This window comes from Onychomys torridus, chromosome 2 (assembly GCF_903995425.1).
Source record: "Onychomys torridus chromosome 2, mOncTor1.1, whole genome shotgun sequence".
NCBI classification, from domain to species: Eukaryota; Metazoa; Chordata; class Mammalia; order Rodentia; family Cricetidae; genus Onychomys; species Onychomys torridus.
The window spans coordinates 40,145,424-40,163,100 of record NC_050444.1 but is presented as its reverse complement, the minus strand read 5'-3'; the positions used below and the strand labels follow the sequence as shown (position 1 = coordinate 40,163,100).

Here is a 17,677-nt window from a genome sequence, read left to right as displayed (position 1 = left end):
TTTAGGATTTGTGTAAATCCTGTAAATAAATGCATGTTAACACACACACCACCAACAACACAACAACCAAATATTATAAACAGTGGCTTTTTCACAGAAGCCAGGCCTTCCTTGAGACTATACAGTTCTGTTTTTATCTGCCATCCTTGGATAACTACAAATGGAGATTATCCCTTAAATTTTATAATCTTCCTGATCCTTTGGAACGGCCTGCAGTCAAAATATCTTAAACCTTCCAATCTTCAAACCCTACTGAGAAGGGCTCAAACTAGGGTCATCTAGAAGAGGCAGGACAGCCAGGCAGTGACAGAAACCAACTGCAACAAGCAGAGCTGTGGTCAAGGACATGGCGACTACAGCTTTCAAATGAGGCAAGCCAAGCAGGCTGAGCTCGGTTTGCCCTCCAAATTACAAGCTTTATGTAAAACTCCAGGGCAGAGCTACTCAATGTCAAAAGTTCACTTTATTTTAATATCTGATGGCATCAGGTTACACACACCCTTTTCTAACTATGTGGCCTGAATCTTTTAAAATAATCAATGTTTCTGTAGACTGCTGAGTTCACATAAGCAATTTTTATTTTATCTTAATTTTATTTCTAAGAGAAAGTCTCACTGAACAGCCCTAGCTAGGCTCTAACTTGCAGGAACCCTCTTCTAAAGCCCTGAGTGCTGACACGACCTGAGTACACAACTGTGCCTGTCAAATTCGATGATTTGTAAGAGGTATGCTGGGGTTAGGAAGATGGAAACAAGCTTGGGTAAAAGAGCACTTGCCTAGGTGCCACATACACACACAAAGAAAGGAAGCAGGAAGAGGAGAAGAGGAGGAGGAGGAAGAAGAGGAGGAGGAGGAGGAAAGAAACATTCTCCTCTCTCTGCTTCTGGAGTAATAGGATTACACTTGTCAGTCACTGCCTGGCTTCAAAGTTAGAACTTGGGGGGAAGAGATGGCTGAGTGGTTAAGAGAGCATACTGCCCTTGCAGAGGACCCATGTTCAGCTCCAAATATCCATGTTTGGTAGCTCACAACCACCTGTAACTCCAGTTTCAGGGCATCTAATACCCTCTTCTGTCCTCTGTGGGCACGTGCACTCATGTGCACATACCCACACATATAATCAAATATAAATCTTTTGTTAAATTGGAACTTTAAGCCTGACTTATTTACTGAATATACTTTGTAGGTTTTTTTGGTAACTATCAAGTTAAATTGTTTGATGGAGATATTTGCCTTCATAAGCTGGAAGAATGGTTATATGTGATTAGTGCAGGATTTACTCCAAACTTCTATTCCAAATTTAGCAGACCTCAAAATAAACAAGGGAAGGGAATGAAGGAGAGCAACATGTAATGACATATGAAGAAGCCATCATGAAATTCATTACTTTGTATGCTAATGTAAAAAATTTCAATTCATTGTGGCACACTAAAAATAATTTTAGGGCTGGAGAGATGGTTCAGTTGATAAAGTGTCTGCTGTGCAAGCATGAAAACTGAGTTTGCATTTCCAACCCCAATGCAGAAGCAGGGTGAAGTGTTGCATGTATGTAATCCTAGCTGTAGAGGTGCAGACAGATGGATCCCTGGAGGTTCAGTGACAGACCCTGTCACAAAGAGTAAAGTGGAGGGAGACTGACAAAGACACCTGATACCAATCTTTGGCATCCACATATGTGCACCCTTATGCACAGACCCACCTGAGAACACACACACACATTGTTGGGGAGATGGCTCAGTGGGTAAAGGGCTGCATGAGCAAGCACAAGGACCTGCATTTGGACCCCAAGAACCAGTGTAAAAACAAACAAACAAACAAACAAAAACTAAACAAAAACAAACAAACAAAAAAAAACAAGCATAGTGGCATACATCTAGTAATTTCAGTGCTGGGGCTGCAGAGAGTCCTGGAACTCATGGGTCAGCCAATTAGCCAAATCAGTGAGCCTCCAGGTTCAGCAAAAGACCCTGCTTCAAAACTAAGGTGTTAAGAGATGAAGGAAGCTGCTCAAGGTTAACCTCCAACCTCCACAGGCATACACACACACACACACACACACACACACACACACACGCACGCACGCACGCGCACGCGCACGCGCGCACACGCGCACACGTACACAGCACCAACAAAGAGGGATAATAATTTAAAATAACCTGAAATGCTGATCTGAGCAAATGTATAGGAGATAATGAACCACAATGAAGATTAAAACAAACAAAATCCTTCTCTTCCCTTCTATAATGAATACCACATTAGGCTCAAACACAGATATGTTTGTTCATTTGTCTGCTAGCTGTGTTTTCACCCAAAGCACTAATGTCAAGAAGCATGGACCTGGACAGCCTCAATCAATACAACTTCCTTGGGCCTATCAAAACATCAGTAAGTATTTTTGAAGGCAAGACCCAAGATCAAGCACATCAAATGATTTCTGGGGCAAACAGGAGCCTGAACTTTTATTCGGGTATATAAATGAATGCCTTTGAACAAAGCACTGAAGTGGGGCTTGAGAGATGGCCCAGAAGTTAGGAACAGTGGCTGATCTTCCAGAAGTCCCCATTCAATTCCCAGTACCCAGATAGCAGCTTACTACCCAGAACTAGAAAATCCAGTTCTAGAGTATCCAATGCCCTCTCCTGGCACCAGGCATGCACATGATGCACAGACATATATATGCAGGCAAAACACTCAATCACAGAAAAAATATTTTTTTTTTTAAATTTTTAAGAAAACACTGAAAACTAAAACTCTCCACGACACTAGCTTTAATTATTGAGCAATGGGATATTATGAATCTGGCAGCTTGTTTCAGTTTAATTATTAAATTGCCAAATGAATAAGCTGGAAAAACCCCTTCCTTCCAAAGAAACTAACTGGAAGACCTTCATGGCAAATGAAGAAAACTGGGGTGTGGGCCTTACAGAGGACGACTAGACTGCAGCAAACCGTGTGTAAATAAACGAAGGGGTTTTAGTTTTGTTTTGTTTTTTAACCGTCAGCAGTAAATTAGCATTCTTTTGTCTTAGTTTGTTCTTTTACCTTTAAAACCAGCACCTGCTGTCTTACAAGACGATTTGAAACACCTTACATACTGAGGTCTATTTTAAGATTTGGAGCTGCTAACTTAAAATTGTCGAGAGGCACATTTCATTTTTTAAAAATGAAAAAAATCAGTCTTACAAATGACAAAACTGAAAAACTCTGTCCTTGTCTTTCTGTATCTCAGTCTTAGAAGACATATAATGTATGCCTTTAGCCTTTCTTCTCCTTACTTAGCTCTGGTTGACCCACGTAGATGAGACTGGACTGGAACTAACAGGGATCTGCTTGCCACTACCTCCTCAATGCTGGGATTAAAGCCATACACCACCACGACCCAGCCTTATTTTCTCTTCCTTGGTTCTACTTGGACAAACACAATCCTCCTCAAACTTTAATGTGCACTGCGATCACCTAAGGAATCTTGTTAGAAAAGCAAGTTCAAGCTCAGTGGGTGCAGTGGGGTCTGGGAATCTGAGATGTCCGACCAGCTTCCAGATGAGGACTACGCCGCTGTCAGGCAAGCAGTCTTAGAAGCACGCAGCATGTGAGACATCTGTCTTTGGGCAGATGTCGGAAAGGTTCTCTTCTTTCAGCCAAGAATCACCACTTAATTCATAGAAGTACTTAGCTCTCAAGTGCTAACAGCTGCAGCGGGTACAGAGTCAGCCTAAGTCCTTAATGAGTTAAGTGGGGTTGAAAAGCAACCACCACCATCAAACACAGAGATCCGATTTGGCTTCTCCTTGCGATTAACTTAACTGTAACTCTGGGAATTGAGTTACCTCCTCCAAACCTCAGTTTCTTCACATAACAGTCTTCAGCGGGTTTCAGGGTGAAAGAATATAGTACTCAAGACAGAAAAATGTCAGGCAATCAAGCAAGCACAAAACAACTGGCCCAAGTGGGGCCTTCTACTGCAAGCGCTGGGGAGATAGTATCACGAAAAGAGCCGCTAACTGCGCAAATGCCCACCACCTGTGGCCACGGGTGTCTCTTGAACGAAGGCCTGCGCGCCGAGACTCGCAAGTGTGCGGCATTTACAGAAAGAACGCCGAGAGCCGAAGCAAAAGCAAAGAGGCAGGCGACACCCACTACCCGTAAGGCAGGCTGGCTGGTCAAAGCCGGATGCGGGGAGAAGAGCAAGCGTCTGGAGCTGCAGAAACGTCCCGCGGGATGCTGGCCGGAGGCGAGCGCAGCGGCGGGCCCGCGGTGCGGCCGCCGCCTCCCGGCCCCAGCTTGCCCCCGGCTCACGTACCCTCCAGAGCTCCGGGCGTCCGGAGCGAGCCGCAGCATCAGAGCTGCACCCACGACGGCACACGACCGGCGGCGCGGTAAGCCCGAGCCGCGGCCTGACTCAAAGGACCACAGGGTTCAGTCGCTGGCGGAGGAGGTCCTGTAGGATCCGCGGTGACCCTGTCACCTCTGCTGGCTTTGTCGTCCCATTGGCTGAGAATGAGTCCAACGTGAGGAAGGCCACCCAATCAGCGAAGGGTTATTTTCAAACTAACTCTCTCATTGGTGAAGTAGCCGGGACCAATGAGAACTCAGAACACTGAATTGGACCCAAGGGCTCGCCGTCCGGCGAGTACTGCATAAATTTGAGTCTATCGCTGCTTTGCGACTACAATTCCCAGAGTCCCCGCGGCATGGCTTCTGCTTCTGTGTTCAGAAATTCAAACCGAATATTCCGTCTACTGCAAGTCTTCCAGGTCTAATAAAACAACCTCGTAATCTTTCATCCGCGTCTGTGAGTCTTTACTCAGAATCTTCAGACGTTTCCTTGTAGTTTTTAACTATGAACGTCGGCACTCTGGCGTCCTTGGATTTCGTTCATTTCTTGTTAGTGCCGCTTTCTAGCAAAGCAAAGGACGCCAAGAGCAAGGGTTGGCCGAGGTGACTTGACGTCGGAACGAGTTTGTCTTCTTTCTTGTAAGTGACTTCTGTCAGTTTTTCAAGTTCGTCGTGAAGTTTTGAATACTGCTTTCTATTTATCAAAGTAAAGACATAACTTGTTTTATCGATAGTAGTCATTGAGAGGTTGCTTTAGATATGTGTTTTAGTCTCCAAAGTATTTCCCGAATTGTAATCCAAATCCCGCAGGCCAATCTGAAAATAATGCATCCATCACACTCATTGTGGATTTTCTTTTTTACTGCCTGATTCTGACGTGTAGTTCATATATTAAAGTTACAGGGATTGGTTGTTATTGTTTGTTACAAGGAATTTGAAGGGGCTTTAATTTGGAAAGAGTGTGGAAGAGTACCAGACTACTCTAAGCTCTTATCTCCAATAGTTTGTTAGTGAATTTATAAACCAGACGGCCAAGGTGGCGCAGGCCTGTGATCTGAGCACTAAGTAGGCTAAGGCTGAAGGGGGATCATTCCAAAAGTTCAAGGTCAGTTTAGGCTAACTAGAGCTTCACAGAGACCTTGGCTTAAAAAACAAAACAACAAAAGAACCCATCTAGTCGAGTTTCTTTGTGTCCCCTTGTTCCTGGTTATACTATAATAAACCTAAAGTGAAAACAGGAGCAAAGTAATGCTCAGTGGAAAATGATGACATGTCTCTAATACTATCTGACCTAGGGCAAAAACAAGTCTGCCATCCTTCATTTCCAAAGCCACAAAGGGGAATGGTAGTAAGAGAACATTGAGCCTGAATTAAAGCTGTGGGTGTAGAAAAACGGAAAAGAAAAGAAGGAAAGGGAAAAAAAGTAAATATCCTAAGTCCAAAGGGCACAGCCAGTGCCCTATCTGATTGAGTAAATAAAATGTCTACTATTCTAATAAAAGATGATTCAGTTATCCAGAAATATAAATTTACTATTTTTGCATATTAGGAAAAGATATATCGTATTTTCTGAACTAGTAATTAATGACAGTGTTTTGACACTGTTGGGAAAATATGTTTCACAAAGTCTTTATCTATTGGAAGTTCACCATCTGAAATTGAATGTATTCATATTTCTGCCATTAAAGCTCTGGGGAGGCTAGACTTTCTGCAAACTGCCATTACTAAGGAAAGATGGCCAGAACTAAAAAGCAAAGGATGCCTTAAAAAATAATTGGTGCTTCCTAACACTCCAGTGGATTAATTACAAGCCTCAGGGAAGTCTTTACGTTTTTATGAATTCTCATTCCTGATTTAAAAGTGTCTGAACTTGACACCTATGAAGTTGTGCTACCTACCATTATGAGTCATTGCTTGAGTCTTAGATATCTTGCCACGGGACAGACTGGAATGTAGAGTTTCTCAATCGCTGTGTTGCTTAAGACACTATACAGACCCTGTCAGTTTTATTTAATAGCCGTCTTTTGAATACACACATTGTGCCAGAGACAGTCTTAGCTATGGGTCAAAAAGAAGAAAACTCAGCCCTCCAAAGGGCTCAGAGTTCGGGAGCTCAGACAGCAGTGGCTTCTAGTGGCTTCAGATCAGACAATGCTTTTTCATTTTTGAGATTTCTAATCTTGCTTGTTTTTCATTTTCTTACATATATTATATGTTGGGAATATTACCCTCCCACCTATTTCTACCTTCCTTTTAATTACCCTTCCCATTGTCACCCTTTGTTCCCAAAGACGGTTGCACCTCTACTTTCATGCTGTGTATCATTCATGATTTCATGAGATTATATAAGACCTAGGAACCACAAACAAGAGAAAATATATTCATCTTTCTGAGACTGGCTTAATTCATTTAATATTATCATTTCCAGTTATGTGTATTTTCCTACAAAAAATATAACTTCATTCGTTATGGCTGGAAAGACTCCATTGTATTCACATGCCACATTTTCTTTACCCAGCTGGCTTGGTTCCATCATTTAGCAATTATGGATAGTGCTGTAGTCAACATTAATGTGCAGATCTCATATGTTGTCTTGGTGTCCTTCAGATAAATACACAGGAGTGGTGTAGATTGATTTATAGTTTATTGGGAAACTTCCATACAGAGTTCCACAGATGCCAGACTAGTTTATATTGTCAACGGCTGCAGAGAAAGTTCGATTTCATTCAGATCCTTACCAAGGTTACTTTTCTAACATCCTGACTGGAGTACAGTGGAATCTCAAATGTGTTTTGATTTTCATTTCTCATATGTTGTTGCTCAGGTTACCTGTATTTCATGTTGTACACTGCTCATTTCCATTAGCTCATTTGGTGATTGTGGGTTATTCCTTTTCAGTTTTGGTTCTTTTTATAGTCTGGATATTATTCCTCTGTCAGATGTATAGCTGGCAAAGATGTTCTCCCACTACATAGGCTGTCTTTTTGCTCTATTAAGCATTTCCTTTTCATTATAGGAGCCTTTTAGTTTCATGAGGTCCCATTTGTCTGCGATTGGACTTATTTCCTGAGCAACTAGGATCCTATTCAGAAAATTCTTGCCTGTGCTTATGTCTTGAAGTCTTTTCCTTTTCTTCTAACAATCTCAAAGTCACAGATCTTATATTAAAGTCTTTGATCTGTTTGGAGTTGGTTTCTTAGCAGTGTGAAAGACAAGTATCTAGCTTCATGCTTCTATATGTGGATATTCAACTTTTCTAGCGCTACTGGTTAAGCAGGCTGAGTTTCCTCCAATGTATATTTTTGGTATCAAAATCAGGTAGCTATAGCTGTGTGTGTTTATATCTAGATCAGCTAATCTCAATTAATCTGCATGTCTGTTTTGTTTTTGTTTTTGCCAGTTCCAAGCTGTTTCTGTTATGTGGTTCTGTACTATAACACAGAATCAGGTCTGATGTTACCTCTGACATTTGTTTTGCTCAAGATTGCTTTGGTTCTATGGAGTCTTTTGTGCTTCCAAATAAATTATAAATTATTTTTTCTATTTCTGTGACAAATGGCTTTGCGTTGGTGGGGGGCGGTATGTGGCATGAGCATGCCATGGTATAGGTGTGGAGGTTAGAGGACAATTTTGCAGAGTCACTTCCAGCCTTCTACATTGATATAAGTTGCAGGCATCAAGTCAAATGTATAGCCTTCACAGCAAGCACGTTTTCCCCACTGAGCCTTCTCTACTGGCCTGCTTTGGAATTTTGATGGGGGTTATTACATTGAATTTGTAGATTGCTTTTTGTAAAATAGTCATTTCACAATGTTAATTTTTCCAATCCATAAGCATGGTGATGGATAGGTCTTTCTGTCTTCTAGTGTCTTCAATTTCTTTTTTGACTAATTTAAAGTTTAATTTTTTTCAATCTATAGGTTTGGTTTTTTGCTTCCTTAGATTTATTTCAAAGTGATTTTTTGTTTATTTGCTTTCTTTTTGAAGCAGTTATTCCTTGGGTTGTTTCCCTGATTTATTTCTCAGCATGTCAAACAACTTTTGAGTTTCCTAGCACTTGATAAGTTGAGTCAAGAGGATCAGAAGTTCAAGACCATCCTTGGCAATGTGGTAGGTTATCTTCATCAAATAACATTGAGGTGGCTCGGGCTGGCTTTAAACTTGTGATCCTCCTGCCATAGCCTCCCAAGTGCTGAGATTATAGGCATGTCCCACCACACCTGGCCCTTAAGGACTACAACATACAACCTAGATATGCAGTGCAAGGACAGGGTAAGAAAACGGGAAGCAAAACAGAACAAAAAAATCTTTTGCATTTGGGAGGCAGAGGCAAGTGGATTTCTAAGTTAATGGCCAGCCTGGTCTGCAGAGCAACTTTCAGGACAGCCAGGGCTACACAAAGAAATCTTGTCTCAAAAAAATAACTACAAAGACAAATATTTTTGCTAGGCCAGAGACAAAAATATTGGGAAACATCCTTGACTATTAGTGAGTTTTAGGCCAGCTTGGGCTATGTCTCAAAAGAATCAACAAGTAGACCAGCAAGATGGCTCAGCAGATAAAGGCACTTGCCCACTGACAATGCAAGCCTGTGCTGAACGTGATCCCTGGGATGTGTGTTAGTTACTTCTCTGTTGCTGTAATAAAACACCAGGACAAGAAGCAGCTTAGAGGAGAATGGGATGGATTTTAGTTTAAGTCACAGAGGGGCAGAGTCAATCAAGTTAGGTTAGACGTGGCAGCAAGAACCTTCAACCCACCTGGAGTCAGGAGGCAGAGAGATCAGACTCTGTCTACTCAGGGTTTTAATTAGGGTTTCTATTGCTGCGATAAAACACCAGGACAAAAAGTGATTTGGGGAGGAAAATGTTTATTTCAGCTTACAATTCTTCACCACCGTCCACCACCAAAGGAACTAAAGGCAGGAACCTCAAGACAGGAACCAGAGGCCATGAAGGAACACTGCTTACGGGCTTGCTCATCATGGCTTGCTTAACCTACTTTCTTACACACCCCAGGAACACCTACCCCAAGGGAGCATCACTCATGGTGGAGTAGGCCCCCCTACATCAGTCATTAATCAAGAAAATGCCTAACAGACTTGCTACTGGTCAATTTTATGGAGGCATTTTCTCAATTGAGAGTCCTTCTTCCCAAGTGACTCTAGCTTATGTCAAGTTGACAAACAAACAAAAAAATTAAAAATAAAAATGATACCCAACCAGGATAATAAACCCCTTTTAAAAGTTGTAATGTTTTACATTGTGATATTGATACATATTAGTCTTTAAGTTTTCACCTTAAAAAATCACAGACTCTCTTTGAAATGTTCAAAATCTCTCTAAAACTCCAAATGGTTTCTCCGAAAAATCCAAGTTTCATAACTATGGGTTCCTGTGAAATCAAAATAAGTTAAATATTTCCATGTTCCAAGAGAGAGAACAGATCCAGACACTCTGCCCAAGGCTAACCTGGGGCCCAGCTGCCATCCTGTGAAGCCCAACAACTTGGAGATGTTAGTGAGATGACCCTACTGATCAACCTGTTCAGCTAAGATCCATTTGTGAGAGGTTTCAGAAGCCTACAGCCTGCAGTCTGAAGAAACAAGATCAGCTGAGGAGTTGGCAAGCAAGCAAAACGAGACCCTAGAACACAAGAGAAGGAGCCGTCCAGCCATTGAACCAGATCACCAGAGTCATAAGCCTACAGCAACTGGGAACAAGTAAGGCCCCCCATCTCTGGACCGGCAGACCAGGTCTCTAGCCCCTAGGCCCCAGCCATTGGAGCCCCAGGGACCAGGCAGCTTACCTTTCCCTGCTCCCTCACCATATGACAAGGGGACAGTCAGAATCAAATCTAAACAGAACCAAAGTTCCACAATGTAAACTCAGTCAGGCTTCTGGAACCCACTGAGAATCCCTCTGGGCTCCACAGGGCTGAGGCAGTTCAACTTCTCCAGGTCTGCTACGCACAGTCCACACAGATTATCTCTTAGGTCCAGGCCAGCTCCACTCTACAGCTGCTGCTCTCCTAGGCAGTCATTTCATTATGCTGACCTCTGGATCTCTACTGCAACTGGGATGTACATTTTCCAGGAGCTTCTCCTGGGCTCTCTTCAGGGACTCTGACCCTGCTTCATAGTGGCACAGTTCAACTCCTCTCCATTACCCCTTCAATACAGAGGCTTTTACTGCAACTGAGGCTGCACCTTCACTAATGGCCTCTCCTAAACTCTCTCCAGGGATGCCAGGCCTGTTACACAGTGACAAGCCTCATCCTCTCTCCATGACTCCTTCAAGTGTTGTGAAATAATTTTAAGGTGTGTTTTTTTTTTTATTTTGCATTTGTTTAATCCTGTAAAGCTGTGTTACTTTGCCTGTATAAAACACCTGATGGTCTAATAAAAAGCTGACCAGCCAATAGCAAGGCAGGAGAAAGGTTAGGCAGGGATGGCAAGAGAGAGAATATATAGGAGAAATCTGGGAGGAAGAAAGAAGAAAGAGCAAGAGAACAAGGAGAGGAGGACTTCAGGGGCCAGACACACAGCCAGCCACAGAGTAAGAAGGAAAGAACAGGCATACAGAAATAGAGAAATGTAAAAGCCCAGAGGCAAAATGTAGATGGGATAATAAACATTAAGAAAAGCTGGACAGCAACAAGCCAAGCTAAAGCCAAGCATTTATAATTAAGAATAAGCCACCATGTGTGATTTATTTGAGAGTTGGGTGGTAGGTCCCCAAAAGAGTCAAAAAAGTAAAAAAGCAAAGAGCAAAAACACACAACATACAAAAGTCACTTGGGTGACTCTTATACATTACCAAGTTTCCTGCCAGCATGAGATTCAACTTTAATACCCTCTATACCACAACTTCTGTGTGCTTGCCCTCAGGAAGTTTTTGCCACAATGATGCTATCTCTCTATCTCTCTGTCTCTCTGCTCTCACTCTCTCTGTCTCTCACCATTTGTTTTTTTACTTTTTAAAATAAATGTAAAATATATACACTGTACACTGTGGAGACAGGATGACCATCAGAGTGTGGATGATGGTCTGGCTGTAGAGCTGCTGAATATACTCCTTGGTGTAGTCAACTGCTGTCTTGGGTACTTCTGGTGGAGGTGGGGGTCTTTCTACCAGCTTCACAAAATAGTAACTGTAAGGATTATGTCCTTAATTATGTCACCAGCCTGGACACCGTCCAGCCTAAAAAGCAGGTGTGCTCTCTCTGTGCTTTCTCTTTCCGCACTCTCTCCTTCCATATTCTCCCTCCTCTGTGTGGTCTCTCTCTCTCTCTTTCTCTTTCCCTTTCTCTCCCAATAAAGCTCTAGAAAGGTAACCATGGCTTGTGACTCTTCCGTCACTGATACATCCAGCACTCTCCTCCATCAGCATGGTCGCCACAGGTGGTGGTGGCCAGCCACGAGCGCTGCCACCAACGTCTGGTGCCGTGACTTAGATAGACCACCGGAGGACCTGCTGTAACTGCTGCCACTTGCTGCCTCCTCCCCCATCCAGCAAGACCGCAAGCGCGTGCAATCGTCCCTTGCCTCCACTGGACCTCCACACAGCTACCACTACTGCTACCACCATGATTCTTCACCACAGTGAGTGAGTCTGCCGTTCTAGTGGCTGTAGTCTGAGCTATATTCTTTGCGACGGACATCCCGGGGGTTGTCCTCGGGCTGTGCTGGCAATGGCAGGCACATTTTCCGCTCCTGATGAGGGGGTAAATGCTGTCCACCGTGGACCAACTGCAGCAAAGCTGCATCCCTTACCATCCCTTGATGAAGAGGATGGCTAACTTGAGCTGATTCATATCTCTCTCTTCACTCCTGGGGATGCCAAAGGTTGGAGTCTGATCCTGGTTTGTTATTTTAATTTTTTATTTTTCTCTCTGCTATAGCCATGGGACAAAGGGGCGGATACATTTACCACTTACATTGATGGATAGGGGTGGGTACCAGTAAATCAAGCCACATAACAGCTTTGCGGGAACTTATGCCAGCAAACAGGCAAATAAAAGAGTTATTTTATCGCCAAATTTTCTTCAAAAGCTCTAAACCCTTCTTCCTCCCCACTTCTGCGTCTGCCACGTGCAACCTTTTCTGTCTGACTTCAGCTGGCAGTGGGCAGGCTCCCCAACTAAATTTAAACATCTGGAGAGCAAGGCTCCTGAACCCACAGGCAAAAGAGTCATCTGTGGCATTTAAGGTGTGCAGGAAAGAGATAAAAGCCCGAAATCAAAATTGCCAAGTGCTAGCAATCACTGACTCCCAAAAGCTGTTGGGTCCCTGTTCTAAGTGAGGAAAAAGCCACAGGCTAGTTAATGCCCTGCCAGGCCATCAACAGCCTTGTTAAAAGTGCCGCCTATAAAGACAACCAGTCAGCTGACTGCCCCCAGGTGCCAAAACGCATGGGTACATCAAGCTAAGACCTCCAGCAGACCTAGGCTTGGCTACAGACATGGCAGGGAAGCCAGAACACAGCAGGGAAGAGATCCTTTTCTTTCCTTCTAGACACCAAAATCACTGACTCAGTTCTGGGAGTTTTGAGATGTCACATCTCCTTTCTCTATTGTCGGGTACAGGGGACAGCCTTACCCACCTCACCAGATTTAATTGCACTTTCAGAGTTACTGCCTGTGTTTCTCGAGTGCATACAGACAGGGCCCTGATCTTTGCCTTGTCCATAATTCAAAAAAAATAAATTCTCATGCACCAAAGTTTTTCTCTTCCCATTTCCCTGTTCTAACTCACTGTTCAGCTAATGGTACAAGACCACCACAAAACTGGAGTCCAGAGATCAAGTAAGAAACTGTAACAGCTAAAGGTATTTACACCCCCAGACCCAAAAGTATCTGGGTACTACCTAAAGATTTTAATGTAAACATCTATTACTGTGAGATGCTTTTAACAATTGATTACCTGTCTCCTGGATGCCAAACTAGTAAAGAAAACAGGTGTTTTAAAATAATCTGTCTCTGATAAAGCTTAACATGTTTCAAAATCCGTCTGAACAGGCTGGATCTACCAACATAAAATAAATGATTCTTTTCTCTGTAAGCTTTTTTCTATGTCACCAACATCTTGTCAGACAGAAGGTTCCCAGCCACAGCCAAGAGGAATACATGTCTCCAGAGCAAACGGACAACAGATAGTATCCCACACCTGTCTACCTCGGAAGACTCCCCCAAGAGCCAAGCAACGTCCAACAGTCAGCTGGAAGAGGCTTTTGAGAGAAACAATGCCCCTATTCCCATCTACCTGCTTTTTTTTAATATATATATATATAATAAATGAAAGTCTAGGATGTAAGGATTATGTCCTTAATTATGTCACCAGCCTGCGACGGCATCCCAGCCTAAAAAGTGGGCGTGCTCTCTCTATGCTCTCTCTTTCCATATTCTCCCTCCTCCACACTGTCTCAATCTCTCTCTGTTTCTGTTTCTCTCTCTCTGTCTCTCTCTCTCTCTGACTCTCTCCCCCCCCCCCCATAAAGCTCTAGAAAGGTAACCATGGCTTGTGACTCTTCTGTCACCCATACATCCAGCACTCTCCTCCATTGGTACGAGTGCCACTGCTTAACCAACAGTGACAATAGACCTTCTCCATGATGCTAAGGCAACCTTAACCATGGTAATAGAGGTGCTTCAGGCACTGGCTGAGGGAGACTCGGCTATGTGTAAGCTGAATCTGAATTCCACATTATTATATCTCACTGTGATGTCTTGTGCTTCTAAGAGAACCTCTTTATTTGATCCTCCTTATCATTGAGCTCCAATTGAGCCAAAGTCTAATGGATGGACATGCATCGTATCAATTTTGCCAGATACCACATCTTGTCCTTGCTGTGTTTTATTTGTCTCCGACAATGGTCAATTTCTGCTGGTCTCTGAGGTTTCTCCAGGCAGGTGTGATGGGTAAACAATATTCTCCCATCGACAAGAAATGTCAAGAGAAGAACTTGTGTGGATACATGATTGGGGTAAAACTACCAGTGTCTGTGTTGTTGGGACCCTCAGGTTAGGTACCCATGATGCACCCAGCTCTGAAGCCTTGTCTGGTGCTGGTCTCTTTTTAATCACAGCTGATTCTTCAGCCCCAGCTGACCAGTATCAATCGTCCTATGAAAGCAAAGTTTCACTTTTGTGGTTTTGGTCTCTTGTTAATCACAGTGATTTTTTTATTTCCCAGTGACCAGAACCACGGAATCTTAATTTAAAACATCACATAAATGGTCCTCTTAGTGGTACTGCTTCTCTGAAACTTCACAGATGAAGTCTCCATCATCTAGATTGCTCTCAGCATTATCTTGCAAACTCACACAATAACAGCTCTTTAAACTCTGGGCACTCAACAGCTTTTCTAGTCCAAAGTTCCACAGTCCTTCCACAGTCCTCCCAAAATCACATGCGCAGGTTTGTCTCAGTAATACTCCATGCCCGCCACCAAATTCTGTCTTAGATATTCTTTTGCTGTGCTTTAAAAAAAATGACACTGGGCAGTGTGGTAGCACACAACTTAATCCAAGCACTCAGGAAGCAGAAGCAGGAGGACCTCTGTGAGTTCAAAGCCAGCCTGGTCTACAGAGCTAGTTTCAGGATAGCAAGAGCTACACAGAGAAACCCTGTCTTGAAAAACAAACAAAATGAGCAAAAGCAGCTTGAGGAGGAAAAGGTTTATTTCAGTTTACAGTTCCATACCACAGTCCATCATCACAGGAAACAGGAACTGAAGCAGAGGCCATGGTGGACTGCTTTACTTATACAACCTGCTTTCTTATACAACCCAGGATCAACTGCACAGAGAGGGCACTGCCCATACTGGGCTGGGCCTTCCCACATCAATCATTAATCAAGAAAATGCCCAAGAGACTTGCCTATAGGCCAATCTGATGGAAGCATTTTCTTCATTGAGAATCCTTCTTCCTAAATGACTCTAGCTTGTGTCAAGTTGACAAAAAACACCAAACAAACCAGGACACACAGAAGCTGGGTGGAGGGTGGGGGTGGGGAGGTGGAAGGGTAGCTATAGAACATCAAAAGCCTTTTTCCAGTGATATTTCCTTCAATAAATCTCTGTCCTAAAAGTTCCACAACATTCCCAAGTAGTGCCACTGACCCAGGACCAAATGTTCAAATATATGAAGCTATGGTGGAGATTTCTCATTCAAAACCATTAGAATTCCTGGCCACTCCCCCAGCTACATTACTGTACAAGTGCTGTCCAGTAGCCAGGCAAGAGGCTTAGTCATCCTTGGACCTTATGTCCTATGTAATCTGTGCATTGCGTGGTCATGTAATTTGCCCACAGCATGATCAGGTAATCTATGTGCATGTGTGGCATAGCTACTTAAGCCCATATGCACATATTGGGAGGGGGGGGATCTCTAAAAAGCAGGTCACAGACTCCTCCCCCCTCTTCTTCCTCTCTCTCCCTGCACAATCTCCCATAGGCCTAAGCACATTCCCCTCTGTTCCTTCGCTTAATAAAATCTTATAGTGGTTTTTGTCATGCCTTATGGCTTTTCTCGCATGGTAGACAGCACCACTTAATGACTAACACAGTATTGCATAATAATAACTAACGAAAACACATCACCACATAAAGGAGGAGGGAGAGAGCCAATGCCATAACCATTCTCTGACACAACACACACCGTAGCAGGTGTGTCTCCCCTCAGCATCACATACACAGAGTGATAAAGACAAAAAAATGTTTAAGAACAACTTTGCTAGGTGTGGCAGTGCACACCTGTAGTCCCAGAAGTCAGGAGATGGAAGCAGAAAGATCAGGAGTTCAATCAGCCTGTCTCACAAAAAGGGTGAGGACAGGAAATGGCACAGAGTGGAAAGGCACTTCCATCCAAGACATCAGTGACCTGAGTTCAGTTCCTGGAAACCACATGGTGGAAGGACAGTACACCTGCAAACTGTCTTCTGATCTCCACACAGAGGCCTTGGCATATGCACACCTCTTTTACAGAATACATACATAAAGCAGATGTAGGTGCAGCCCAGTGTTCAAGCTCTTCCCCAGCATGTGTGAGTCCCATCTCAGCAGTAAAACAAAAACCCATATTTTAATCCCATTTGTTCATCCGTGCACACATGCACTCAATGTACAGAATGTGTATGGAAGTCAGAGGACAACTTGCAGGAGTTAGTTCTCTCATGTGGGTCCCAGGGATCAAATCCACATCATTAGGCTTGGCAGGAAGCACCTTTACCTATTGAACTAACTCACCATCCTCCAAAATCAACATGTTTGAAAAGTATCTATGTGGGGAGAGGCTCATGGGCCCCACTCCTTTCTAAGGATCCATAGGCAGTTAATCATTGATGGGGAAGGGAAAGATGTTTTTCACAGCCACCGCAAGTTGCCCGTGCTCATAGAAGTACCCAAGATAAACTCAGTGGTTCACAGGGAGGGAGAGAGGGAGGAGGAGGGGGGAGGGGAAGAGAGGGAAGGGAAGGGAGAGAGAGAGAAGAAGGGGGAAGAGAGGGAGGGAAGAAGGGAGGAAGGAAGGAAAAAGTTGGGAAGAGAAAGGAGATCAGTGGAAGTAGGAGGAGAGCAAGAGGGGATGATGAAGGATGAATATGTCAAATACTGTATATACATAATGAAAATTTAGTGTAATCCACTACTGTGTAAAAATAATATATGCTAATAAAATGTTTTAAAATGCATAAACCTTCTGGTGGCAGCCCACATAAAAGGATATGGAAGAAAGACACTTTTCTTTTTTTTTTTTTTTTCTAGACAGGTTTTCTCTGTAGCTTTCTTTGGAGGCTGTCCTGGACTATCTCTGTAGACCAGGCTGGCCTCAAACTCACAGAGATCCACCTGCCTCTGCCTCCCAAGTGCTGGGATTACAGGCATGCGCCACCGCCGCCCGGCGACCCTTTTCTTTTTGTCTGTGTTTCCCCACTCCCGCCAGCAAGTGCACCTGTCCTACAGGTGCAGCAGTGTTAAAGCCAGCTGCCTCAGGATTCCAATTCCGAATGCAGACAGCAGCTGTCCAGGAATCCTTCAGGACTCCAGGGCCAGAGTGGGACTGAGTTGGGCTGAACAACAGATTCTCAGCCTTTCCATCATGCGATATCCTCTGTTAGACTACTCAGACCACATCTAGGAAGTCAGTCTATGAATCCCCTTTTAATGTATAGACTCATTCTGTAAGTTCTGTCCCTTTAGAAAATCCCAACTAATACATAAGGCTAGACAGAAGGACTGTGAGTTCTAAGCCATCCTGGGCTATGTAGGAAGCTCAAGAGAGAGCAAGAATTCTCAGCAAGAAGTACTGAGCAGAGGGCATGGTTCAGTGGTAGAATGCTTTCCTTG

The 17,677-nt window shown here is 43.5% G+C and overlaps 1 protein-coding gene and 1 pseudogene across 2 annotated transcripts in view; both read right to left on the bottom strand.

Annotated features, from left to right (window-relative positions):
* The window catches only part of Armc1 (armadillo repeat containing 1), a 29,124-nt gene extending 24,648 nt beyond the window's left edge, over positions 1–4,476 (bottom strand). Inside the window, exon 1 of one of the 2 annotated variants that reach the window (XM_036179962.1) lies at positions 4,301–4,476. The gene's annotated coding sequence lies outside the window, so the exon portion shown is untranslated. Of the gene's footprint in view, positions 1–3,456; positions 4,280–4,300 lie in introns of those variants that run through there. The other variant, XM_036179963.1, reaches the window with a different exon arrangement.
* Positions 4,477–4,875: 399 nt separating this feature from the next.
* LOC118577843 lies at positions 4,876–16,598 on the bottom strand (annotated as a pseudogene).
* Positions 16,599–17,677: the final 1,079 nt, after the last annotated feature.